The sequence below is a fragment of the Macaca thibetana genome, chromosome 14, assembly GCF_024542745.1.
Source record: "Macaca thibetana thibetana isolate TM-01 chromosome 14, ASM2454274v1, whole genome shotgun sequence".
NCBI classification, from domain to species: Eukaryota; Metazoa; Chordata; class Mammalia; order Primates; family Cercopithecidae; genus Macaca; species Macaca thibetana.
In genome coordinates, this window is record NC_065591.1 from 50,438,448 (window position 1) to 50,466,383 (window position 27,936).

At 38.8% G+C, this 27,936-nt stretch overlaps 1 pseudogene; it reads left to right on the top strand.

Moving 5' to 3' along the window:
* Nucleotides 1-943: 943 nt before the first annotated feature.
* The window catches only part of LOC126936456 (olfactory receptor 7E24-like), a 48,629-nt pseudogene continuing 21,636 nt past the window's right edge, over nucleotides 944-27,936 (top strand).

Here is a 27,936-nt window from a genome sequence, read left to right on the forward strand (position 1 = left end):
AGGAGCAAGTAAAAAGGAGGAGAGAGAGAAAGGTCCAGGCTCTGTCTCCAGCCCTCCCTGAGAAGATACACAGGTAACACACAGGTAATAACAAAATTAAAAATAATAACAAATAATAAAAATAGTTATCCTGAAGTCACACATATAATTAAACACACTCTGGTTTCCCATTCCATAATGTGGGCTCAGATACTCTCAGTTTAGCCTTTTTTTTTTTTTATTATTGTATAATGCTGAGCTAAACAATGTTCCCAGATATTATTATAAATACATTTCTGGACTGGCTGGACCCAAATAACGATTACAGTTAAGATGCTGATCCTTAAAATGAATAAGAATAAAAAGATTATGTAACATTAATTTAGTATTTGCTATATGCCAGGCACCATTTTAAGATCTTCATAAATAGAATCATTTAAACCTGACTTGGACTTAGAGAGGTTAAAAAACTTATTCAAAGTTGCACAGCTAGTAAATCATGGAGGATGAACTCAAGCCAATTCTGTCTGATGCCAAAGTCTATATTTTTAATCACTAACTCCTTCAAACTGCTTCTTAACCTCAAAACAAGGTGAGCTACTGATGGCAGCTACCGCTCCAGATGGCTTGCCGTTGCCATCATGCCAGCTGCAGCAGGGAGGGCAGCACAGCTGGGACTGCAGATTTCATGGAGCCGGTGGGAGCCCTACCGGTTCTGAGTTGGGGCGGGAGCTCCGCAGGTGCCCAAATCGCAGCTGCAGACGCAGACCTACTGCTCCATGGAGCAGGCAGGAGCCCCGCCCTCCTGGGCGGGGCTGCAGCTGCCCAAATTGTGACAGTGAATCCAAGCCTCCTGTGCTCTTGGAAGGCTGGAAGCAGGCATGATCCCTGCCCTGCTGGGCACAGCCGCAGCCACCCAAACTGCTGCTACTGATGCAGGCCACTGAGTGGGCAGGAGCCCCACATGGCTCCCAGCTGCCACCACCCAAACCTGGCTACAGACTCAGGCATCCCTACACTCTTGGGGGCCCATGAAGGCCCCCATCCCCTGATAGGCTCAGAAGTGCCTGCCCCCAGTGCCTGGCATCTCCTGCTGTCAGTGCCCCCTCTGATCTGGGAGCACAGTGGGGCAGAGTCCTGGGGCCATGGATGCCAGTAGGAGGCAGACAGATTCCTGGGCGGAAGGGGCAGCTTCTGGTAAGCCCCTACCTTTGGGCCAGGGAGGGCCTGAAGACTGGGGGACAGACTGCCAGCCCTGCAAACCAGAGTGGTGACTTGTGGTGCTTCTTCCGGCCTGCCCATGGCCACCCATGGACCAATCAGCATGCACTTCCTTCCCTCTTATGTCCGTAAAAGCCCTGGGCTCAGCCAGAGCAGGGCAGAGGATGGAGGGACACAGAGAGACAAAGAAGGACCAGCTGCAGAGAGGAACTAGTGCCTCTGGTGATAGCTGGACGTGACAGACAGAAAGGAGCTACCCTCTCCAGTGACAGGTGCAGAGAGGACAAGAAGACCCATAGGCAGAGAGGAGCCACCCTCTCCAGAACCTCCTCTGTGCTGAGAGCTGAACACTCCACAAGATGACCCACCTACAGAGAGGAGCTACCCACCTGCCTACAAAGAGAAGCTACCCACTGTAGGTCTCGTCTGAGCTCAGTAAAGCTCCTCTTCACCTTGTTCACCCTCCATTTGTCTGTATACCTCATTCTTCCAGGATGCGGGACAAGAACTCAGACAAAGGCACCAGCCACAGAGGTTTCTAGCTGGAAAAATTGGTATCCTAAAGACTCTATAACACTACCTCTTATAGAAGTCCCTCATAACTAGGAATTTTTTCTACCTGAGCAGGCTACATGTTACATTCACACTCCCAACCAAATGTTCCTGACTAAACCAGCAGCAGGCCAGATCCTATTGTCATAAATCAGGTGATTCTACAAATTAAGAAAGAGTTTGAGAAACTTGACTGTATTCAGAGAAGGGAAATACAAGGTGAAGAGATCTTAAAGGCCATGCAGTTAAGAAGAGGTTGAAAGTATCATGGATATTGACTCTCAAGTAAGGATGATTGTGAGGTGAGGGTGAAAAATATTGTCTTAACAGTTGACAGGCATTTGTTGAACAAGAACAAATTTACTCAGTGTTGTTTCCAAACAGCAATCCAAGCAACAGTGAATTGAAGTTATAAGGAAGCTAGTTCAGAGAATAATTTTTAACCAGATTGTTCAGAAATGAAGCACCCCACTTCTGGAAGAGTCCATCAGAGCCTGAGAGGGATGTTGGAGGAAGAATGATTCTTGCATTAGATGAGAGATGGGCCTGGGTCAGAGGCTCCCAAACTTACCCATCCACGTCATGTTCACTGCTCTGTGGTGAATGAGAAAAAAGGAGAACAATATAGTAAATTCCTCAAAACGTCATATTTATTCACTTTAGAAGGCCCTCTTTTATTTTGAGATTGCACTCTTCCTCGTTTTAAGGCATTAAATGAAACTTTTCCACATTTAACATTGTTGTTTTGTTTCTTTTATTAGTAACCTTATATGGTAAATAAAAAGCTGATAACAATGTCTTCACCACAGACTTTAAAATAATTTGTGTTACAACGTATATAATCTAAAAGTCTGAGAACCAGCTGGCCTAGATGAAAACTAAGATCACATGATTCTATGCAGCTCTTTGACATGGATACCAATATAAGAATCAAGGCAGACTAGTAGTCAGGTTACACATACTGGGCACTTCTGTGCCATAAGCTTCATGTCTATCATCTTATTTAATTCTCACAACTTTGTTAGTTAGGTAACATTTACATTTCCCTGAGTGATAGGGCAGTTAAGTAACTTGTTCAAGGATGCACCACCAGTATACAGTGAAGCGAGGATTGAAATCTAGGCTGTTGGTCTCCAGAACCAGGCTGCTTAGTTATTATGCTACACTTGCCATATTTAAAAAATCAACACTCCTTCCTCAAATCAAGCAAGCAAGCAAATGAAAGAAAAAAAAGAAAAAAGAAAAACCCTTAGCAAGTTAAGAATAAAAGAAAACTTCTGTGACTTGATAAAGGATTCCTACCTATAAAAAATGTTATTCCTAATGATAGAATATTAGAAGCCTTCCCACTCATATCAGGAACAAGACAAGAAAAACTCACATCATTGCAACTATTCCATATCATAAATAATATATTAAGGTAAGAAAATTAAAAGGGATAAATATTAGAAAGCAGGATATAAATCATTATTTGTGATATGCTCATCTGCCCAGAAGAGAATGAAAAAAATTAATAGTTTTCTTATTTACCAACAATAAACAATCCAAAATGTAACCCCATCCCAATAGAAGTTTCTGATAGAAGTCCTAGTTCTAACTCTACCACTAGCTCACTATTTCTCTTCCTTTTTCTGAGACTCAGTTTCCCCATCTTTAATGAATGTTTGCATTGATTCACACTCCAGTATAATGCTATTTCTCTTCTGAGCACTGCCATTGGCCAAATACCAGATCCCTTTATTATTTAAGGAATACTTTATAAGAATGGAAAGCCAGAATTGGCCTTGAGAGATTTTTCTTTGCTCATAGTCACTAGGGCACAGGTGTGTTATCTTTATGAAGGCTTTCGGACTCTCTCATGTGCCATGTTTTTCTCAGAGTAATCATTGGTGCCATTGTTGATTACACTATAAAACTCTCAAAGGACTGGGGTGCATCATAGTGCTAAGAGTTTCAGACAGATGGAACAGTGTGGAAAACGAGCAGAAGCTGGCGGAATATTCTTTCTTTGGTAATGGTGCATAATTGTTCCTTTTTGAAGGGTTCTACTCTTGCATAGAACACACATCAATGGTGAATCTTTCTTTGGTGCTCCAGAAGAGCAACAAAACTGGGACTTGAATCATGAAGCAGCACACATCTTCTAGTTTCATTTGTAAAACAAAACAATAGATTTGGTTTTTCTCTTAGTCTATTTATGCTGCTATAACAAAATACCACAGACTGGGTAATTTATAAAAAACAGAAATTTATTTTTTCACACTTATGGAGGCTGGGAAGTCCAAAAACAAAGCACCAAAAGATTCATCGTCTGTTGAGGGCTGCTCTCCGTCTACAAGATGGCGCCCAGCTGCTGCATCCTACTGAGGGGAGGAATGCAGTATCCTCACACGGCCAAAGGCTGAAGGGTAAGCGAGACGAACACGGCATGAAGCCTCTTTTTCTAAATGTTATATGTTTTATATACTGAATTCTTACAATAAAGTAAGCTAGACAAAATAAAATGTTATTAAGAAAATCATAAGACAGAGAAAATACATGTACTATTCATTAGTGGAGGTGGATTATCATGAAGGTCTTCGTTCCCGTTGTCTTTACCTAGAGGAGGCTGAGGAGGAGAAGGAAGGAGAAGAGTTTGTCCTTACTGTCTCAGAGATGGCAGAGGTGGAAGAAGTGGAGTAGGTGGAAGGGGAAACAGGATATGCAGGCACACTTGGTGTAACATTTATTGAAAAAAATCCACAAGTGAACCCTAGTAGTTTAAACCCAAGTGGACCCATATTAGTTCAAACTAATATTCAGTTGTTCAAGGATCAACTGTATATTAGTCTGCTAGGACTGCTATAATCAAGTACACAGACTGAGTGGCTTAAACAACAGAAATTTATTTTCTCACAGTTCTGGAGTCTGGGAGTTCAAGATCAGAGTGTCAGCAGGTTTGGTTTCTCCTGAGACCTCTCTCTTTGACTTGAAGACAACGACTTTTTTGTTATGTTGAAGCCTCTTTTATATAAACCCAATCCCACTTACAAGGAAGGATCCTAATGGCTTAATCACCTCTTAAAAGCTCCACCTCTTAATATTGTCATATTCGTAATAGCTGAATTTTGGAGGGGACACATTCAAATTATAACCATAGTCTTAGTTAACTGGGGATTCTCAGTGTCTAGACACAATATAAATATTTAATGCTGGGTATATGTGTGTGTTGCATAAGCGTTTCAGTCCAAAAATGCAGACAGCTAGAAATAGGCATGTCTTAAAAACTACAAATCATCTTAGTAACGATTCAAATTACCATCATGTCAAACCGGTGAAATTCTACCTTAATCATTTACGCTCCTTAAACCCCAACCACATTATCAGTTTCTGAAATCAGATTCCCCAGAATCAGAACCTGTGAATGAGATTTAATAATAAATATTACTGGGCCAGGCATGGTGGCTCATGCCTATAATCCCAGACCTTGGGAGGCTAAGGCAGGAGGATTGCCTGAGCCCAGGAGTTCGAGACCAGCCTGGGCAACAAAATGAGACCTCATGTCTACAGAAAAAAAAATCTCCAAGAAAAACTAGTAATAAAGGAAAAATGAGATGGAAAAGCACTCTAGGAAGAGTACAATATTAAGAAAAGTCCCCAGTAAGGTAATTTTGACTCGGTCCCACAGGGGAACTTTGGATACAGTGTAGATTATAATATTAGTCCCACTCAGGAGCTGAGGAGCTAGAATATTTATATTCTGCACACTCATCAGTCATTGGTTAAAAGCTAACCTTCGGGTTTGTGAATTCCCAAGAACAACTGGCTCTCTACGTGAAGAGAGAAAGGGTCTCCAGAGACCCCTGACAAAAAGATGCAGAAGCTGATGAGCATGATAGTTGTAAAAGGGATCCAAGGAGATGTAGGCAGAGCACTAACAATATCTGCTACAGCCCAAGTCTTGTGCTGTTCAGATCCACTATTCCTCACACTAAGTTTACTCCACTAATTCTTCAGAATAGTGGCTGGCCACAATTCTAGGGAAAAATGAGACTTTGTGTGAGAAGAGTTAATGGAATAAGCTGTCTTAGTCTGTTTCTGTTGCTATAAAATACCTGAGATTGTGTAATGTATAAAGAACAGAAATTTCTTTTTTTCACAGTTCTGGAGGCAGGGAGTCCAAGCTCAAGGTGCCAACAGATTCAGTGTCTGGTAAGGGCTGCTTTGTGCTTCCAAGATGGCACCTTCTCATTGCATTCTCACGTGGTAGAAGGGCAAAAGGGAACTAACACTGTGTCCTCATGTACAGAAGAGATGTAAGGGCCAGACAGCTCTCTGAAACCTTTTTCATAATAAACTTCATTATTGCCATTTGTGAAGGTAGAGCCCTCATGCCAGAAGACCTCACCTTTTAATACCATCACCTTAGGATTTAAGTTACAAGATCAGAATTTTGAGAGGACACATAGATTCATGCCATAGAATCCCTGCTGCAGTTGTTGATCTCAAGATCATCACTGCTATTTATTATGTTCCACCTTTAATATCCACTTCAGATTTCTTTCCACCATTGTCTAGTACTTCTGCTGGTCTGAATTGCTTTCCTGGTGTCGTGACCCAAATTTTCATCTTTAAGGAGCCAAAGCCTCTAGTAATCACGTCTTTGTTGGGTCATCTTTGTTGTAATTGCTTACTCTCAGTTAAAACTGGGTTGGAAACACAAAGCAATACCCCAGCAGGTCCCCTGTGTTCCAGATATACTCCTCCCTGCTTCCATTATTTAGCATCAACCATACCTCCTTACAGTGATCAGGGTTAACTACCCTATAGTATAGTAAGTTTTTTTCTTTCTCTATTGTTTTACTAGCAGGGAGAGACAAAAAGTACCAGGCAGCAGCCATAACTTGAGGCTTGATATCCTGACTGTGCTCAGGTAAAATAATAGCCATCCCCCAACCCCAGGAATCAGGACTTACAGACATGATGAGCCTCAAATGGTTGAGACAAGAAGCTCAAATTCTCCGAGTGAGTCACTAGGTGTGATCATGAGAGGCATATGTCGAAGTCTCTCACTACTTTTCTGTTCTTATCAATTTCTGTTCTGTCCTCAGCAATTCTAATTAAATAGATACGGAATGAAATCTAGATTCCTGTATTTTTAAACAACTCCCTGAATAATTCTGATGATTACTCTTTACCACTATGGCACACCACTATGAGTGAAATTGATTCATTCATTCAAAAGATATTTATTGAGTACCTACTATATCCCAGCACTCTAGATGCTGAGGTATAGATCTCGTTGTTCAACAGTGCAACAGTGAGATCTATATAGATATAACTGGATATATATACACACACACACACATATATATATACACATGCACACACACACATATATACATACACACATGTATAAACATATACAAACAATGTACATAAATATAGTATAATTATTAAAACAGGAAACTAACATTAGTATAATATTATTTATGTCTGGAAAGTGATCCTTTTCTTCCTTTTCTTTTTACCTTAGTGTTTCCAGTAGCTTTCCATTTCACCCTATCATAAAATTTACTGCTTGAATCCTTGTTTTCTTTAATTTCCTTGAAAACACAATGTGGTTATAGTTAAAATGTTTCTGTTTCCTAGAGTAAATGTTCCAAAATGTTACTTTCATCCATCTTTTGCATAAAATGTTCTTTTAATCCTTTTCACTACACAATGTTTATTTGTTTTGTGTGCTGAATATTTTCCTGCATATTCAATCTTAATGTAAGTCAAAAATTTGTCCCTGATTAGTATTGGTAGAAACTCCTTGAGTCTCCTTCCTATTTACTCAAGCATTATTTTGATCTTGCCATTAGCACTAATGCTAAAGGGAGGGATTTTTACGGGAAATATTCTCTCTTCGCAGGTATAAGCTGTCTATAATGGGTGGGTGGATCAGTGGGTACACAGCTGTGTCTATCTACAACTGCGGTTTGGGAAATTTGACTGCATTTTCTTACTGTATTTATTTTAAAACTTTTATTATTCATTCTGTGCTATCCCATATTCCATGGGAGGCATACCTTAAATTTGGATTTATTTTACTACTTCTGATATACAATCTATTTTCAATATTGAGTGGTCTTAAAAGCTTAGTGCACATTTAATTTTGCAAATCAATACTATTATTCCTGGTTTGCAGCTGCGGTAAAAGTTCACCTGTAGATCTCTACTGCTTGGGAAGTCATAGAAACATAACGGCATTATTTAGTCATACAATTTCTCTTCTAGACCCCACTTCATTCCAAGTAAGATGTTTTCGATCCTTCCTCCAGCCCAATCATGCCAACAGTATCTGCTCTTCTGATTGAGATGTGCCACTGAGGTTCCTGTGACCCAGCTCCACCCACTTCCCACAGCCCAGCCCACTGTGCACATGAACAGGAAGATCATGAACCTACTACCCTTGGCATCCTTTATCCCGAGATTGTGTTATAAAGATGAAGGCTGCTCTAGCTCCAGCATTAATGAAGTTTACTTTCTCTTAGTTCATTGTTTTACTTCATTTCAGTAAATATGAGGCATAAATGTGCACTTATACCATTATCTTTCCCATTAATCCCATTACTTTTATAATCAGAAACAAACAAAAAGCCTTTTTCATTTTGAAAATAAAATCCATTTAAAAATGATATTTGATGGCGATTTCAATTCCAGGAAATGAATTTTTCTACTGAACAATCTGGTTTTCTTCTGAATATGTAATCAATTTATTATTTTTCTCCCATCTAAATAAAAAGAGATGCCTGAATCTTCTTACCAGTAGCAATTTTTTTCTGCCTTTAAACATCCCTCACAGCTCACGCCAAGCATTCAATACAAAGAACACCCTTAAGCTTCCTGGTCCATGCATTTTACTCTGTACTAGACTCCTGAAACCACCTGTGCAAATATCATAACTCAGAAAATTATTACAGTGAAAGAGATCTGACCTAACCAACTCCATCTTGCTTCTAACCCCCAAGCTGTCCTTGTTCATTCCTAGGAATATGCCAAAATAATTTTGGGAGGAACTTAGATTATAAGTTAGCTTTGAAACAAAGATGATAACAGCCCTTTCCCAAAACAAACCCCTTCCTGTTTGGGAACTAGACCACCTTTGCAGGACTAACAAATTAGCCACAAGATTAGAAATTATAGTTTAGTAGTCATGCAGCTGGAGGCTGCAAGATTCTAAGCCTCCCAAACTGCTCCTGGCAATAACATCACTATTGTAAAACCTCAGATAGGTGCTTGTGATATTTTGCAAATCCTGCATTATGATGCATCAGCTGACACCACCCAGACCTGTCATCTGGCACAACCAGTTCTGCAATCCCATCCAGGAGAAGAAGACAGCAAGAAAAACTCATTCTGACCCCCTATGATTTCATCTCCAACCTGACCAATTAGCACTCCTCACTTCATGAGCCCCTACCCACCAAATTATCCTTAAAAATTTCAGTCCCCGAGTTTTCCAGGAGACTGATTTGAATAACAATAAAACTTCAGTCTCCCACACAGCAAGCTCTGTGTGAATAAGTTTTTCTTTATCGCAATTCCCCTGTCTTGATAAATCAGCTGTATCTAGGCAGTGGGCAAGGTGAACCTATTGGGCAGTTACACATTTGAGGGATCGTCTGGGATTTCCTTTGTGGCTACCTGTTCATGGTTCAGTGGCCCCCTCTGGCAACCGATCCAGAGGCTAGCCAAGTGACCACCCAGTTCTCCTGAACTAGGGGCTGACTCTGGTACTATCTCTACCGGCAGGGCATGGCTGATCTAATGTGCATGGATTTAATTGCAATAGAGAAATAGTCCTGGGGACACGTCCCATCCCATAACTGTAGCCCCAGGATGGAGTGTCTGTCTGTAGCCACATGGTGGTGGGTCTGTCTGTATCCCCATTGCAGAGTGTCTGTCTGTAGTTCCACCACAGGGTGTCTGTAACTGTAGTCCTATCACAGGGTGCCCATCATGGAGTATCTGTAACTGTAGCCCCAATACAGGGTGTCCAATTTGGTGAGTATTCTAGGATCTGCCAACACCTCCTTTCTTATCCAAATCAGTTGAGCTCCTTCGGGGATCTCTGTTGGCTCTTTCTAATTAGTAGGAAGAGTCTTATTCAGGAGATTTCTCCTCAGTCAGGAAGATTTGGGGGAGATTTCTCAGATGGAGAATAGGAGGCTAGTTTGGAAGGAATACTCTTGGAATTCTTGGTTAGGGATCTTGGTTTGGAAGACCTTTTGTCTGTCTTGTATTTTTGTGTGTGTGTTTGTATCTGTGGAGGGGATCTCTGAAGGACTTGCTGACAGAAGTCCAGCAGGCCTAACTTGGAGAACCCAAGTTCTGGTCACATTTGGTGAGTCCCGAATAAAGCTCAACAGGCCTGACTTGGGGTTACTGTCTGCTCTTCATCTTGTCCAGAGAACACCTCTAAAATTCCCAGTCAGAGGTCATCTCTCCCCACCTTGAGTGGATCAAAGGTGACAAGGACCAAGGGGAGAAAGTTTGAATCTTGCCAGGTTGATATTAGGTGTTGACCAAGGTGATTAGTGTCCATTTGTTATGTATATTTTCCTCAGCTGGGATGGAAAATGTTAATTCAGTTACTCGTGCAACCTGTTGGGCAGTATCTTGCAAAACTGAAAAGCTTTTGCCTATGATTCCATAACACACAATGGATAATTTTCTTTTGTAACATGGCCTGACCCCACAGCTACAGCAGAGGGAGCAGGGTCATCAAAAGCGACTCCATTCTTCTGGAAGCTGCAGAGAAAGGGAACCCAGAAACCTGGTGTGCCAGCAAAAAGAGTAAGAATTTCTTACCAGCCAGGCTTCTGGGCTCTGTGTGTGTGTGTGTGTGTGTGTGTGTGTGTGTGTGTGTGTTGTGTGTATGTGTGTGTGTGTACAGTAAACGTCACCACTGTTTGTCTCCTCTGCAAGGGTTTGATTAATAGAAAAAAAGAATTTGTGAGACTACTCTTAGACTGTGGTAAATCTGGTGTACTTTGTGCTAGGAATTTGTCTTTCTGTGTCATTCTGTCATTGAGAGATGAGTATCACAGGATAGAATGTGGGCTTAGGAACCCTATACACCTACTTTTCAAACCAGCCTAGCAGGCTGGTCGGTTACAAACTTTGCTGCAGGTCCCTGAAACCAGTACTGGATGAAGTTTCTCTCTCTTGTTTTATGTCCTTGAGAGCTTAACCTTGTGACCATGTGGGGATACTTTCTCTTGGACTCTGCCATCTAGAGGGGATGAATTTTGGGGTTCATATCATAGTTGGCTCTAAAAGCAGCAGTTAAAAGCCTTTGCATGCTTGAGATTGGCTGCTGTAGCCTCCTTCTGGAAAAAGCAATAGAAATTGCTGAGTGCTGTAGCTCAATATTTAAGGCTTTGTCTTTTGACAATGGTAGCACAAGTTCAATTCCTGGCTTAAGGAATGAGTCCATTCTGGTTTGTTATTTGTGTTCTTTTTTTGTCATGTATTGATTCATTTCCCCCCGTGGACTGCTTCTGATTTTCTGTCTTGATTTTTCCTTTCTCTGAACTACCTTTAGGGAGATTGTAAATCTTGAAAAAAAGAATGAATGAATGAACGAACAAAAGAAAGAAAGAGAAGAAAGAAAGAAAGAAAGAAAGAAAGAAAGAAAGAAAGAAAGAAAGAAAGAAAGAAAGAAAGAAAAAAAAAAAAACAAAGAGAAAAAAGAAAAAAAAGAAACTGCTTATCATCTCTGAGATAGCTTATGCATCCATGGTTAAGTCATAACCTTAGTTAAGACTTACTAATTTTGCATGGGAGGTTACCTGTAGTAGAATTCAGAAGCCAGAAATATTGGTTGTCTGTCCTGGCTAGAGTCACATGATAAGAGATAAAACATAAATAAATTATTTAAAGAGCTCCATGGTTAAAATCAGCTTAATTAAAAATGAATATTCAAGATATATATTTATGTGTGTGTGTGTGTATATATATATATTTAAAAGGCTTTTATGCCTTTTCTCTTCTTGGATCTTGTTTTTTTTTTCTTCCTTTCTTTGAGAAGAAAAAGTTTTTGTTTGTTTTTCTTCTCAGTCTACTGATTTATTTCCCCAGTACGTCTTCTTGCCACTCTTGTTGATGCCCACATGAGAAGACCTAAGGTAATTTCTGAGAGCCTGGGACTCCTTGGGAAAAACAGAGAAGGTGACACATGGCATATTTTGGGATAAATCTCTGTTTTCCTCATGGAACCCCAAGAAGTGTAAGCAAACAGGTTCCTTTCAAAATCTAAGGCTCTGCTCTGTTTTGCATCACATTACCTGGCATTTTTGACTTTTGGAGGCATCAGAACTTACTTTAGTAGAGGAGAGATATGTAAAGAAATTTATGGATCTGAAGATGTATTTATGGTAAGGAAGGTTATAAAGAAAAGAAATTTAACATGAGAAAGGATCTTGTACAGTAAATTCCTGTCCTAAAGTAGAATGATGAATTATTGAAGAAAGAGGGAAATATAGGACAAGTCAGAAAGTCCAGGTATGTCATGGATGGACTGTGTGAGTTGTGATAAGGTTCATAAAATGAAAACAAAAAATTTACAACTGCTACATCTTCTTCTGTCTGTGTATTTATAAGTGTTGTGCGTTTGATCTTTATATAAAGGAGCTCGAATTAATTGGCTTAAAGAAAATGAAAGCACTTGAATCAAATATTTTGTCAGAAAAATAGAAACTCTAATGCCTTCTGGTTCATGTGACTTTAGTAATCTTTGGTAAATAAAAACAGTTTTAAAGATTATTGGTAAAATAAAAATGTCTTCAAAATTTAGACGTTTGATACAAATTAAGTCAGAGATTAAATTTGCTAAATACTTTAATGTCATAAACTGCTTCTTTTGCTTTTGAAAACTGTGCAACTTACATGCTTTAGAGTCAATAGATTCTAATTAAGGCCTGGGGACATGTGTAGCTAACCATGTCTCCTAGCTATGCTGGAAACAGTCAGACTTTATCTGCAGTTCTGTTGTGCATGCTAGACTCTGAGCCTTTGTAATAAAAATTGCTTACACTAAAAAGAAAAATTATGTGTTTTTGATACAAAGTCAGGGGAATATCTTTTTTTCAAAAAACTAATTTTGTCTAATTTAGAAAAATTAAGAATTATGTTTTCTTGTAAGAATATAAAATTGAAAGTTTAAGCAAGTTATAGAAGGTTTATGAAAAATTAACTTTGTAAAGATTCTGTCAGTGGGCAAGTGGACTAAAATTAAAAGGGTATTTATTATTTAGTTCTTCCATAAATTAAATATTAAAACAAATGCACACTGACATAGGGCCAGAATCTTGGCCCATATGTCAAAGTAACGGGATTTTTTTGAACATTGATTTGTTCTTTGACAAAAATATTATAAAGTTATAGAAAATTTATGAAAATCTTACTTTATGATCAAACTAGTTAAAACTGAATAGATTTATAAAATTTAATTAAAAACAAGCTTTAGCATTAAAGATGCACTAATACGAAAATAAAATTTGGTTTTCTCTTTTAAAAAAATGTTTTGGAATATTGAGAGACAATCAAAGATTTTTGTTTGCCTTTTGAGTAAACTACAAAAACAGGAACGGGGAGGGAGAAGAGAGATTTCATGGGCTTCAGGCTGTCTTTATTGGGTCTTGTTTAGAAAACTGATTCTTTCCTCTATCAATGAGTATGGATTTTTGCCTTTTAAAATTTTTTGGAGTTACCATTTCAGCTAAATGAATAACCTGTGATCATATTTTGTGATATCCAGTTTTTTTAAACCTTTAATATTTGCCAAGCCTTCCAAGATCATATTCTAAATTTAAAAAAAAAAGGTCCCTAAAAGTCCAAAGAGACATATTCAGCTTACTTGATGTATTAAAATCATGCAGGAAGCATTGTCAAATTTAAAATGGTGTTTAACTTTCTTTGAGTTATATTCATATAAATATGTTAATATGTGTTACAAAATTAATAATAAGATTCCTAAAATGCTGACATGTCTCAGTAAATGTTATTACTCACAATTATAATTTTTTAAAAGTTCTGGGGTACATGTGCAGGGTGTGCAGGTTTGTTACATAGGTAAACATGTGTCATCATGGTTTGCTGCACCTGTCAACCCATCATCTCACTGTTAAGCCCAGCATGCATTAGCTATTTTTCCTAATACTCTCCCTCCCTTCACCTCCCCAAAACAGGCCCCAGAGTGTGTTGTTCTCCTCCCTGTAGCCATGTGTTCTCACTGTTCAGCTCCCACTTGCAAGGGAGAACATGCAGTGTTTGGTTTTCTGTTCCTGTGTTAATTTGCTGAGAATAATGGCTTCCAGCTCTACCCATGTCCCTGCAAAGGACATAATCTCATTTCTTTATATGGCTGCATAGTACTCCATGGTATATATGTACCACATTTTCTTTATCCAGTCTATAATTGATGGGCATTTGGGTTGACTCTATGTCTTTGCTATTATGAATAGTGCTGCAATGAACAAACACATGCATGTTATCTTTATAATAGAATGATGTATATTCTTTTGGGTATATACTTAGTAATGGGATTGCTGGGCCAAATATTTCTGGTTCTAGATCTTTGAGGAATTGCCACTCTGTCTTCCATAATGGTTGAACTAATTTACATTCCCACCAACAGTGTAAAAGCATTTCTATTTATCTGCAACCTCTACAGCATCTGTTGTTTTTTGACTTTTCAATAATTGCCACTCTGACTGGTATGAGATGGTATCTCATTGTGGTTTCAATTTGCATTTCTCTAATGATCAGGGATGTTGCCCTCCTTGTCATATGTCATATGTTTGTTGTCTCCTTAAGAAGACATTCTTTTGAGAAGTGTCTGTTCATGTCATTTGCCCACTTTTTAATGGGATTGCTTTTTTCTTGTAAATTTAAGTTTCTTATAGATTCCGTATATTAGACCTTTATCAGATGGATAGATTGCAAAAATTTTCTCCCTCTCTGTAGGTTGTATGTTCACTCAGATGATCGTTTATATTGCTGTGCAGAAGCTCTTTAGTTTAATTAGATCCCATTTGTCAATTTTTGCTTTTGTTGCAATTGTTTTTGTCAATTGGATGAAACTTTTGCCTGTGCCTGTGTCCTGAATGACATTAACCTAGATTTTCTTCTGGAGTTTTTAATAGCTTTGGGTTTTACATCCAATCCATCTTGAGTTAATTTTTGTTTAAGGGGTAAGGAAGGGGTCCAGTTTCAATTTCAATTTTCTGCATATGACTAGCCAGTTCTCCCGGCACCATTTATTAAATTGGGAATACTTTCACCATTGCTTGTTTTTGTCAGGCTTGTTGAAGAACAGATGGTTATAGATGTGTGATCTTATTTCTGAGTTCTCAATTTTGTTACATTAGTCTATGTCTCTGTTTTTATATGAGTACCATGCTATTTTGGTTACTGTAGCCTTGTAGCATAGCTTGAAGTTGGGTAGCATGATACCTCCAGTTTTGTTCTTTTTGCTTAGGATTGTCTTGGCTATATGAGCTCTTTTTGGGTTTCATATGAGTTTTTAAATTGTTTTTTCTAATTATGTGAAGAATGTCAATGGTAGCTTGATGGGAATAGCATTGAATCTGTAAATTGCTTTGGGTGGTATGACCATTTTCAAGAAATTGATTCTTCCTACCCAGAGCATCTGTTTGTGTCCTGTCTGATTTCCTTGGGGAGTTGTTACAGTTCTCATTGAAGAGGTCCTTCACTTCCTTTGTTACCTGTATTCCTAGGTATTTGTTTTATTCTCTTTGTAACAGTTGCAAATAGGAGTTCATTCATGATTTGTCTCTCTGCTTATCTCTTGTTGGTGTATATGGATGCTTGTGATATTTGCACATTGATTTTGTATCCTGAGACTTTGCTGAAGTGCTTATCAGTTTAAGAAGGTTTGGGCTGAGAATACGGGGTTTTCTAGATATAGAATTATGTCATCTGCAAACAAAGACGATTTACTTTGTCTCTTCCTATTTGAATATGTTTTATTTCTTTCTCTTGCCTGATTGTCCAGGCCAGAACTTCCAATACTATGTTGAATAGTAGTGATGAGAGAAGATATACTTGCCTTGGACCAGTTTTCAAGGGGAATGCTTCCAACTTTTGCCCATTCAGTGTGATACCAACTGTGGGTTTGTTCATAAATGGCTCTAATCATTTTGAGGTATATTCCTTCAATACCTTGTTTATTGAGAGTTTTTAACATAAAAGGATATTGAATTTTATTGAAGGCCTTTTCTGCATCTAGTGAAATAACCATGTATTTTTTGTCTTTAATTACAATTATGTGATGAATTTCATGTGTTAATTTGCATATGTTGAACCAGCCTTGCATCCCAATGATGAAGCCAACTTGATTGTGGTGGATAAACTTTTTAATGTGCTGCTGGATTCAGTTTGCAAGTATTTTATTGAGGATTTTTGCATTGAGGTTCATCAGGGATACTGGCCTGAAGTGTTCTTTTTTGTTGTATCTCTGCCAGGTTTTGGTGGACTCACCAAATGAGTCCATGATGCTGGACTCACAAAATGAGTTAGGGTGTAGTTCTTCCTTTTCAATTGTTTGGAATAGTTTCAGAAGAAATGGTACCAGCTACTCTTTTAACCTCTGGTAGAATTCAGCTGTAAATTCATCTGGTCATGGGCTTTTTTTGGTTGGTAGGCTATTTATTACTGCCTCAATTTCATAACTTATTATTGGTCTATTCAGGGATTCAACTTCTTCCTGGCTGAGTCTTGGGAGGGTGTATGTGTTTAGGAATTTATCCATTTATTTTAGATTTTCTAGTTTATTTGGATAGAGGTGTTTATAACATTCTTTGTTGGTTGTTTGTATTTCTTTGGGATCAACAGTCATATCCCCTTCATCATATTTTGTTGTGCTTATTTGATTCTTCTCTCTTTTCTTATTTATTAGTCTGGCTAGTGGTCTATTTTTTTATTATTTTTTTCAAAAAAAAAGGCTCTTGGATTCATTGATTTTTTGAAGGGTTTTTTGTGTCTCTATCTCCTTTAGTTCTGCTCTGAGCTTGGTTATTTCTTGTCTTCTGCTGTCTCCAGGGTTTGCTTGCTCTTGGTTTTCTAGTTCATTTAGTTGTAATATTAGAATGTCAATTTGAGATCTTTCTAGCTTTTTGATGTGGGCATTTAGCGCTATAAATTTCCCTCTTAACACTGCTTTAGCTACATTCCAGAGATTCTGGTATGTTGTCTCTTTGTTCTCATTAGTTTCAAAGAACTTCTTGATTTGTATATTAATTTCATTATTTACCCAAGAGTCATTTAGGAGCAAGTTGTTCAATTTTCTTGTACTTGTGTGGTTTTGAGTGAGTTTCTTAATCTTGAATTCTAACTTGATTGCACTGTGGTCTGAGAGACTGTTGTGATTTCAGTTCTTTTGTATTTGCTGAGAAGGGTTTTACTTCCAATTTTGTGATCAATTTTAGAGTAAGTTCCATGCCATATGGCACTGACAAGGATGTGTATTCTGCTGTTTTTGAATGACGAGCTCTGTGGATATCTATCAGGTCCATTTGATCTACAGCTGAGTTCAAGTCCTGAATATCTTTGTTACTTTCTGTCTTAATGATCTTTCTAATATTGACAGTGGGGTGTTAAGGTCTCCCACTACTATCGTGCAGGAGTCTAAATATTTCTATAGGTCTCTAAGAACTTGTTTTATGAATCTGAATGTTCCTGTATTGGGTGCATATATATTTAGGAGAATTAGCTCTTCTTGTTGAATTGAACCCTTTACCATAATATAATGCCTTCCTTTGTCTTTTTTGACAATTGTTGCTCTAAAGTTTTTTTTTTTTTTTTTTTTTTTTATCGGAAACTAGTTGTATTTGTCCATTCTTACACTGCTAATAAAGACATACCCAAAACTGAGTAATTTGTAAAGGAAAGAGGTTTAATTCAGTCACAACACAACATGGCTGGAGAGGCCTCAGGAAACTTACAATTATGGAAGAAGGCACCTCTTCACAGGGCAGCAGGAGAAAGAATGAGCACCAAGTGAACAGAGAAGCCCCTTATAAAACCATCAGATCTCATGAGAACTCCCTCACTGTTATGAGAACAGCATAGCAGAAACAGCCCTCATGTTTCAATTATCTCCACTTGATCATACCCTTGACATATGGGGATTATTACAATTTAAGGTGAGATTTGGGTGGGGACAGAGAAACAAACCATATCATTCTGCCCCTCAGCCCTCCCAAATCTCATGTTCTCACATTTTGAAACACAATCATGCCCTTCCAACAGTCCCCCAAAGCCTTAACTCATCCCAGCATTCACCCAAAAGTCTAAGTCCAAAGTCTTATCTGAGACAAGGCAAGCCATTTCTGCCTATGAGCCTGTAAAATCAAAAGCAAATTAGTTACTTCCTAGATAAAATGAGCATACAGGCATTGGGTAAATACACCCCTTCCAAATGGAAGGAATTGGCCAAAACAAAGGGGCTACAGGCCCCATGCAAGTCCAAAATCCAATAGGGCAATCATTAAACTTTAAAGTTTCAAAATTATCTCCTTTGACTCCGTGTCTCACATCCAGGTCACATTGATGCAAGAGGTGGGCTCCCACAGCCTTGGGCATCTCCACCTCTGTGGCTTTGCAGAGTATAACCCACCTCCTGGCTGCTTTCATGGGCTGGCATTGAGTGTGGCTTTTCCAGGTCTAGACATCCATGCATTTCCATATATCCTTTGAAATCTAAGTGGAGGTTTTCAAACTTCAATTCTTGTTTTCTGTGTCCCCACAGGACCAACACCACATGAAATTTGCTGAGGCTTGGGGCTTGCACCCTCTGAAGCAATGCCCTGAGCTATACTTTAGCCCATTTAGGCTATGGCTGGAGCAGCTGGAAAACAGGACACCAAGTACTAAGGTTGCACACAGCAGGGGGGCCCTTGACCCAGCCCAGAGAACCATGTTTCTCTCCTAGGCCTCCCGGTGTGATGGGAGGGGCTGCCATAAAGGTGTCTAACATGTCCTGGAGGCATTTCCTCCATTGTTTTGGCAATTAGCATTTGGCTTCTCATTACTTACACCAATTTCTGCACCCTGCTTGAATATCTTCTCAGAAAATAGGTTTTTCTTTTCTACTGCATCATCAGGTTGCAAATTTTCCAAACTTTTATGCTCTGTCACCTCATGAAAGCTTTGCTGCATAGACATTTCTTCCACCAGATACCCTAAATTATATCTCTCAAGTCCAAAGTATCACAGTTCTGTAGGGCAGGGGCAAAACGTAACCAGTTTCTTTGCTAAAGCATAGCAAGAGTCACCTTTGCTCCAGTTCCCAAGAAGTTCCTCATCTCCATCTGAGACCAGCTCAGGCTGGAATTCATTGTCCATCCATATTACTATCAGCATTTTGGTCAAAACCATTCAACAAGTCTCTAAGAAGTTCCAAATATTCCCACATTTTCCTGTCTTCTTCTGAGCCCTCTAAACTGTTACAGCCTCTGCCTGTTACCCACTTCCAAAGTCACTTTCACATTTTCCCATATCTTTACAGCAGTGCCCCGCTCCTGGTAGCAATTTGCTGTATCAGACCATCTCACACCACTAATAAAGACATACCCAAGACTGGGTAACTTATAAAGGAAAGAGGTTTAATTGACTCACAGTTCAGCATGGCTGGAGAGGCCTCAGGAAATTTACAATCATGGTGGAAGGCACCTCTTCACAGGGAAGCAGGAGAGAGTATGAGTGCCAAGCAAAGGGGGAAGCCCCTTACAAAACCATCAGATCTTGTGAGAATTCCCTCACAATCATGAGAACAACATGGCAGAAACTGCCCCCATGATTCAATTATCTCCACTTGGTCCTGCCATTGACACATAAGGATTATTACAACTGAAGGTGAAATTTGGGTGGGGAGACACAGCCAAGCCATATCACTAGAATTGCAACCCCTGCTTTTTTCTGCTTTCCATTTGCTTGGTAAACTTTCCTCCATTCCTTTATTTTCAGTCTATATGTGTCTTTGCATGTGAGATGGGTCTCTTGAATACAGCACACCAATGGGTCTTGACCCTTTATCCAGCTTGCCATTCTGTGCCTTGTAATTGGGACATTTAGCTTATGTACATTTAAGGTTAATATTTATGAGTAATTTCATCCTGTCATGATGCTAGCTGGTAATTTTGGAAACTTGTTTAGGTAATTGCTTCATAGTGTCATTGGTCTGTGTACTTCAGTGTGTTTTTGTACTAGCTGGAAACAGGTTTTCCTTTCCATATTTAGTGCTTCCTTCAGGAGCCTATGCAAGACAGGACTGGTGGTGATGAATTCCCTCAGCATTTGCTTGTCTGAAGAGGATCTTATTTCTCCTTCATTTATGAAGCTTAGTTTGGCCAGATATGAAATTATGGGTAGGAAATTCCTTTTTTAATAATGTTGAATATTGGCACCCAATCTATTTTGGGTTATAGAGTTTCTGCTGAAATGTCACTGTTAGTCTGATGGGCTTCCCTTTATAGGTGACCTGGCCTGTCTCTCTGGCTACCCTTAATATTTTTCCCTCATTTTGACCTTGGAGAATCTGATGATTATGTGTCTTGGGGTTGATCTTCTCATAAAGTATCTTACTGGGGTTCTCCAGTTTTCCTGAATTTGAATGTTGGCCTGTCTTGACAGGTTGGGGAAGTTCTCCTGGATGATACCCTGTTGGCATATCCTAAATGATATCTTTCTGGCATACGGAAGTGTGTTTTCCAACTTGGTTACGTTTACCCCATCTCTTTCAGATACCCCAATCAGTCATAGGTTTGATCTTTTTACCTAATCTCATAGTTCTCAGGGGTTTTGTTCCTCCTTCTCTTTTTTCTCTAATCTTGTCTGCCTGCCTTGTTTCAGCAGGATGATCTTCAAGTTCTGATACTCTTTCTTTTGCTTAGTCTATTCAGCTATTGATACTTGTGTTTGTACTGTGAAGTTCTCATCTTGTGTTTTCCAGCTCCATCAGGTTATTTATGTTTCTCTCTGAACTAGTTATCCTGGTGAACAGCTCCTGTAATGTTTTATCTTGGTTCTTAGATTCTTTGAAATTAGTTAGAACATACTCCTTTAGCTCAGCAAAGTTCATTTTTGCCCATCTTCTGAAGCCTACTTCTGTCAATTCCTCTATTTCAACCTCAGCCCAGTTCTGTGCCCTTGCTGAAGAGGTGTTGAGGTAATTGGGAGGAGAAGAAGCACTCTGGCATTTTGAGTTTTCAGTGTTTTTGTGTTGATTCTTTCTCAACTTTGTGGGTTTATCTACCTTCAATCTTTGAAGCTTCTGAGACTTGGCTGGGGTTTATGTGGGGCCTTTTTCATTGATGTTGTTGTTGCTGCTTTCCATTTATTTTTCTTTTAGCAGTTAGGCCCCTCTTCTGTAGGGCTGTTGTGGTTTCCTGGGATTCCACTCCAGACTTTATTTGCCTGAGTCCCTCCTGTACCTGGTGGTATCACCAGTGGTGGCTGCAACACTGAAAAGATGGTTGCCTGCTCCTTCTTCTGGGAGCTCTGTCCCAGAGGGGCACTCACCTGATGCCAGCTAGAGGCTTTTGTATGAGGTGTCTGGAGACCCCTGTTGGGAGTTCTCACCCAGTCAGGAGAAATGGGATCAGGGACCTGCTTAAATAGGTAGTCTGGCTGCCCCTTGGCAAAGCAGGTGTGCTGTGCTTGGTGGGGATTCCCCTCTTCCAGACTGTCCTGACTCTCCAGAGCCCACAGGCAGAAAAGACTAAGACTGGTGATTTGTGGATACCACAGCCACCTCTCCCCCTAATGGGAGGATTTTGATAGCCCCTCCCCCAATTATAATTCTTATGTTAAACAGTTGTGTGTCACAGAGATGACCAGATTTCTTTTTTAATTGCATTTTTAGTGATGGTTGTCCTGAGAATTTTGTCACCCACAGATAATTGTTGTCTTGTTTTGATTCTTTTCAAAAGGTGGTTTATAATCTGATAGAAAACTCTGATGGGTACTCTTGAATACAGGTCTCTGATAACTTTAGAAATTGTGCTATTGGAATCAAGAAAAAAACTTCTAAGACTCTCATGGAGAGCTGATATGTTAAATATTGCTAATCCTTTTATTTTTCAGAATTAAGATAACATTTTTCCTTTTGAGCTATTTACAACTTTTAGTGATAAAGTATACTCTTGTAAACAAAATTCACAGCATATTGTTTTCTCTCCTACCTGATTTCTCCAGAATTTAGAAACTATTTGTGAGTATACTCAACTTATGGCAGTATAGTTATTTTCACAAGTGTAATAAGAATCTGTTTTCGTTTGTAACAGAACACAATTGGAGATGCTGGTTATTTTACCAAAGATTTGACTGGAATGGTGGGTTTTTTTATTTATTTATTTTTTTAGGAATCAAACTTGACTTGTAGAGCCAGTAAAACCCTATTGGGTGCCAGGCATGGTGGCTCACACCTGTAATTTCAGCACTTTGGGAGGCCAAGGTGGGCATAACACGAGGTCAGGAGATCAAGACCATCCTGGCCAATACAGTGAAACCCCATCTCTACTAAAATACAAAAAAATTAGCTGAGCTTGGTGGTGGGCACCTGTAGTCCCAGCTACTTGGGAGGCTGAGGCAGGGGAATCCCTTTAACCCAGGAGGCGGAGGTTGCAGTGACTCCAGATCATAACACTCCACCACTCCAGCCTGGATGACAGAGCAAGACTCTATCAAAAAAAAAAAGGCCCATTGGGATAACTGGCCTCATACCTTGTCTACGCAGTCCCTGTACAGGGTTCCTGGCCCATGGTAAGTAAAGAATGTCACTTTCTGACAGACCCAGGAACCCCCAAGTTATCCTGAGATCTCAAGACAAGAAGAATTTACCCAACTAATCTAGGTATTTGATGTCAGAAATTTGTAACTAGGCTCAAGACTTTACCTGACTTAGCCAGGCGTGATGGCGAGCACCTGTAGTCCCAGCCACTTGGGAGGCTGAGCAGGAGAATGGCATGAACCCTGGATGCGGAGCTTGCAGTGAGCAGAGATCGCACCACTGCACTCCAGCCTGGGCAACAGAGCAAGACTCCATCTCAAAAAAAGAAAAAAAGAGTGTAACCTGATATTCCTTATGGAACAAACATTCAGCAAAGCCGATTTTAAAAAGTTTAAGGTTAATTCTACAATTTGTATGGAAAATAATTACTCCTAATGCACTTTATGCAAATAATCAGGCCAAGCATAATAAAGCTAAGATTTATATTGCTCTATGATTTGTCTTTAATAAAAATGGGGACTGGAGAGAGAAAAAATGTGTTGCAACAAACTATAGTATATCTGTTGTTAGTTGTTCTTGAATTTTTATTATTTTCTGTAGTTTGAACTAAATCCTGAATTCTTTGTGGGTTGCAAGTCCCCAAACTAACACTCTCAGATTTTTGTTTCACTTTTTCTGACTTGAACTCAGTGAAATGGCTACTGCCTTTTACCTGAGGCCCTGAAAACTGAAGCGTATTATTTGTAATACAGGCAATAAAAACGTGTCAGACTGCCACCTCCTTCCTCCTCTATAACTTAAGAGGCTTAGCCCATTTGCAATGAACCTCCTGATACATAAGATAGCTGTTTAGCTGAACTGATCTAGTCTCAGGACTAGGAAACTGACAAAAAAAGATATGGGACGGTATGTTTAAATTTGCTCTTTCCTGTCTATCCCAATCTGTTTAACAACCTCTGACCCAAATCTCTGTTAGTAACCCCATGTCGAATTTGTTCTCCGAGCTGTTCACCTGGATCCCCCAGAGTTTAAGATCAATTCTACAAAAGCTTCTGAAGCTAAGACTTTCAATGTTTATCCTGGGACTCATTATTTACCTTATAGTTCACTGTTCTTTGCTAAAACTATAGATGAAAATACTAATGCCCTTGTCATGCAAGCTTTGAAAGCTTAATGAGGCACCCATGAGTATGTGCAGACAGCTGCAAAGCAGTTCCACTCCTCTTACCTTGGGGTCAACATCTATCCCCCTGTCAGCAGGAAAAGCTTAGAGCAGTTTTCATTGTTTCCAACTTTGTAGCCCACACTTGAAGAATAAGGTGTTATAAAATCCAAAGGGAGGGATTGAAACCACCTTTGCAAAAATCATAACAGAAAATTATTACAATGAAAGAGATCTGACCTACCCAACTCCATCTTGCTTTAATTTCCAAGCTGTCCTAGGAATATGCCAAACTAACTTTGGGAGGAACTTAGATTATAAGTTAGCTTTGAAACAAAGATGATAACAGCCCTTTCCCAAAACAAACCCCTTCCTGCCTGGGAACTAGACTGTCTTTCCAGGACTATCAAATTCACCACAAGATTAGAAATTATGGTTTAGGACTTATGCAACTGGAGGCTGAAAGATTCTAAGCCTGCCAAATTGCTCCTGGCAATAACATCACTATTGTAAAACCTCAGATCAGTGCTTGTGATATTTTGTAGACCCTGCATTCTGATGCACCAGCTGACACCACCCAGACCTGTAATCTGTCTCGAACAGTTCTGCAACCCCACCCAGGAACAGAAGACAGCAAGAAAAACTCACTCCAACTTGACCAATCAGCACTCCCCACTTCATGAGCCCCTACCCACCAAATTATCCTCAAAAACTTCAGTCCCTGAGTTTTCCAGGAGACTGATTTGATTAATAATAAAACTCCTGTATCCTGCATAGCTGGCTCTGTGTGAGTAAGTCTTTCTCTATTGCAATTACCCTTTCTTGATAAATGGGCTCCATCTAGGCAACAAGCAAGGTGAACCTACTGGGCAGTTACACTCCTCATCCTGTTTATCAGCTTTTGAAAATTAAAAGGTACTTATAAGTCATTCAATCCAACATATTTAGTCATAGCCAGAGTTTAGTTTATAGCTAATCTGTGATGATCAATACAACTTAAACCAGATTTGTACCTGAGTTAAGCCTAAAAAAGATCTTCAAAATATTTGTCTTCATTGTTCCTAATTCCCCTTATCAAACCACTTAAAATATTAACAACAGCAAAATTTGTAAGAATCATTCAACTTAAGTGTTTGAAATCTGGGAATTTTTAATTGGCATCTATAATGTATAAATGCAATTTTTAACATAAAGTGTGTACTGTATTAAATCATCTATGCCTATACACATATCAATTTGGGAATTGGATGTTCATAGGTGGGTTGGAAATAAAATCATATATCTGGACAGAGGGATTTTTTCCAGTTTTGTTTGTTTGTTTGTTTGTTTGTTTTTTGTAAAGCACCTAACAAATAAGACTAATCTTCCACATTTCCAATGTCTGACTGATTTCTAGGTCAGAGGACCAGAAGGTAGGTGGAAAATAATTCACCTAGGGTAAAGAACTAACTGCTTAGACAGAGTCTCATGAGATGGTATCATTGTCCAAGGTTATAGTGTCTTTTTCTAGTCTTCATTTTATCCATAAACATGAGCTGGTGGATCTCAGATTCTCAATAAATGAAAGATACATAAGCTAGAGGGTCAAATTTACTAATTTAGACTATCAGTCACACTCTATACCCAAATTCATTGATCAGATCTTCCATGAAAACATGTTAATATACAATGGAATATATACCTCCAAAATGAATAGTATACTGTGTCTGCTTCCTGGCAGCTAGTTAATCAAGACACAATTTAAGAATTGTTAATAATTACTTGGCAAGCACAGAAATGTATAAACCACAGAGAGATTTCATTCAAGCCATAATAAAACCTGATTTTTAAAAAATCTCGGTCCTACAACAGAGGTACAAGTAACAACTTGGTTTCTCTTCATTTTCTAGACAACACTGTATAAATGCTGCCAAAATCTTCCTCTTTGACACCATGTTTGCCATATTTCATGCCAACACTCCATTCCTTTGACATACCTTTCTTTTAAGTATATTAATACTATAGAGTCCTTTTTTACCTGCTTATAACCTAGAGATTTTCTGTATTTTAATGTGACTATGCATAGATAGTATTGATTTTATCAGTAATATTGGAAGAAGGCACTGCTCTTATGAACACTATATAGCACTGGGATAGTGCACCATTCACTGGTTTTAACTGATTCTTTTTAAGATTTTATCTTGACTAATGGGTCTCTGTAGTCTTGCCCTCACCTTTTAGCCCTGTGCAAAGAAAGGGGCAAAGAACAGAGCTTGATTATTTTCTTTTCTTACTTCTGATATGATATGCCCTAGGATTGCAGGTTCTCCCAGGATTAACAACCACAGAATTCTGAGGACGAGTTACTGGAGCTTTTGAAATCTTCTGCTATGTGGACAGTTCTTGTAAAGCTACCATGGAAACAGACATCTCATTATTTTTGAACAGGACTGTTTCACATTAAATTAACTGCCATAAGAAAAGAAGAAACTCTCTTTTGTATGAACATAGAAAAATAATGAAGTTTTGGTCAAGTTATATTTCATCCACAACCACAGGTCAAAATAAAAGTCCTAAAATGTTTGAGTCATCCTGGATCCCATGGCTTACAGAGTACTATTTATATCCTAACAACTTGTATATCAACTTTGCATGTGAAAAACCCAGTCTGCCCCTCTCCCCAAAAGCCAACAGAATCATAGATTTGCCATCTGACATTCTGATAAAAGCATACAGTAAATATGATGAGTATTGCAAGGAGCACAAAGTGGTGACTCTCAGTCTTTCCAAATGTTTTTGTTCTGGATTTTTCCTCCAGCTTTTAGAACATTCTTCTAGAATCTGATAAGTCTTCTATATATTGGATATGAATGCATGAATGGATGAAAGTTTCAATGGCCACTTACATAATAGTGGTAGCAATATTACTTATTAATCTGAAATTATTACTAAAGTACATGTGGATTCCTAAACCTTTTTAAGTAACTCCTTGGATTCCTTGTGTTCTGCAGTCCCAAAATTAGAAACCACTTATATAAAAGGTGTCCTTATTTTCATACAATCTAAGACTGGATGTTATCCAAATCTGTCTACATATCTGGTCTCATTTAGATTTAGCCATTTTCAAACTATTCAAATAGATCATGTATTTCTATAACGTTTTTCCACTGGTCCCAGGAAGAATTTTCTGAGTTATCTAAAGATGGGATGTGTCAAGTGGTAGTTAATTCCTTAGCGAGCCCGTAGTTGCCACAAGGACAGAGACAATATCTCTCCTCACTGCCAAAACACATTCTAGTACAATAGCACACAGTGGGTACTCAATAGCTATCAGCGGAATTACTTTTAAATCACTGTATTTATCAAGAATAAGTCAGCTATCTACTAGACAGTAAATAGAAGATATTTAGGCATTGAAAGCATGTTGGACTTCAGGTAATTTTTAAGGGCCTTTAAATCAGTATAAAACAAATCTAAGAGTCACATAGCAGTGTGACTCCATTCAAATGGAGTCTCTTTTCTAAATTAAATTCCTAATTCCTTCAAACTCCTTTTATATGATGTAACTTTGAATCTCTTCACCATCAAATTTGACATCCAGAATCACTATATTGCAACAGTTTAAAATAAAATATGAGTATCACTCATCTTGTCTTAACTATTTACAGTATTGTAGACTAAGATTACATTAGCTACTTTGACAACAATATGTATTCTCAACTTTGACTGCAAGTGATAGAAAGCCAACTCAAATGAGCTTAGGCAAAAAAAAAGTCACTGAAAAGACAGGAGATTTTGAAGGATAAAGAGTAAAGAAAAGAATTTTGGAAGAAGTTTGTACAGAGGATGATAACTGAGATTTTAACCCATTTATGCTGGAAGTTGTAATTTTTTTGGTGAAAAATCAGACCTTGGCGATGACCTTGAGCAGTAGGATATAAATAACTCCCACTAGCTTAGCGTTCCAATAGTGGAACACTAGGCATACATAGATATATCTTACTTTACTGCACAGAATGGGGAAACTTATCTGACAGTTAGTTGACTAGAACTTGAAAGGTGTAAATTCTTCCAGCACACTCATGCTGGGAAATATAGTACTGACAGGTGCCATATCTCACATGTCATTAACAAACTCTCTCTCCTTAGTTCTGAGTGACAAACCTTGGGAACAGAGGTTGGCTGTCCAGTCTTTATCGTGCCACCTGGGCAAGTTCACTGCAGGTAATTTAGATCAGACATGACCAATGGAGACCTAACC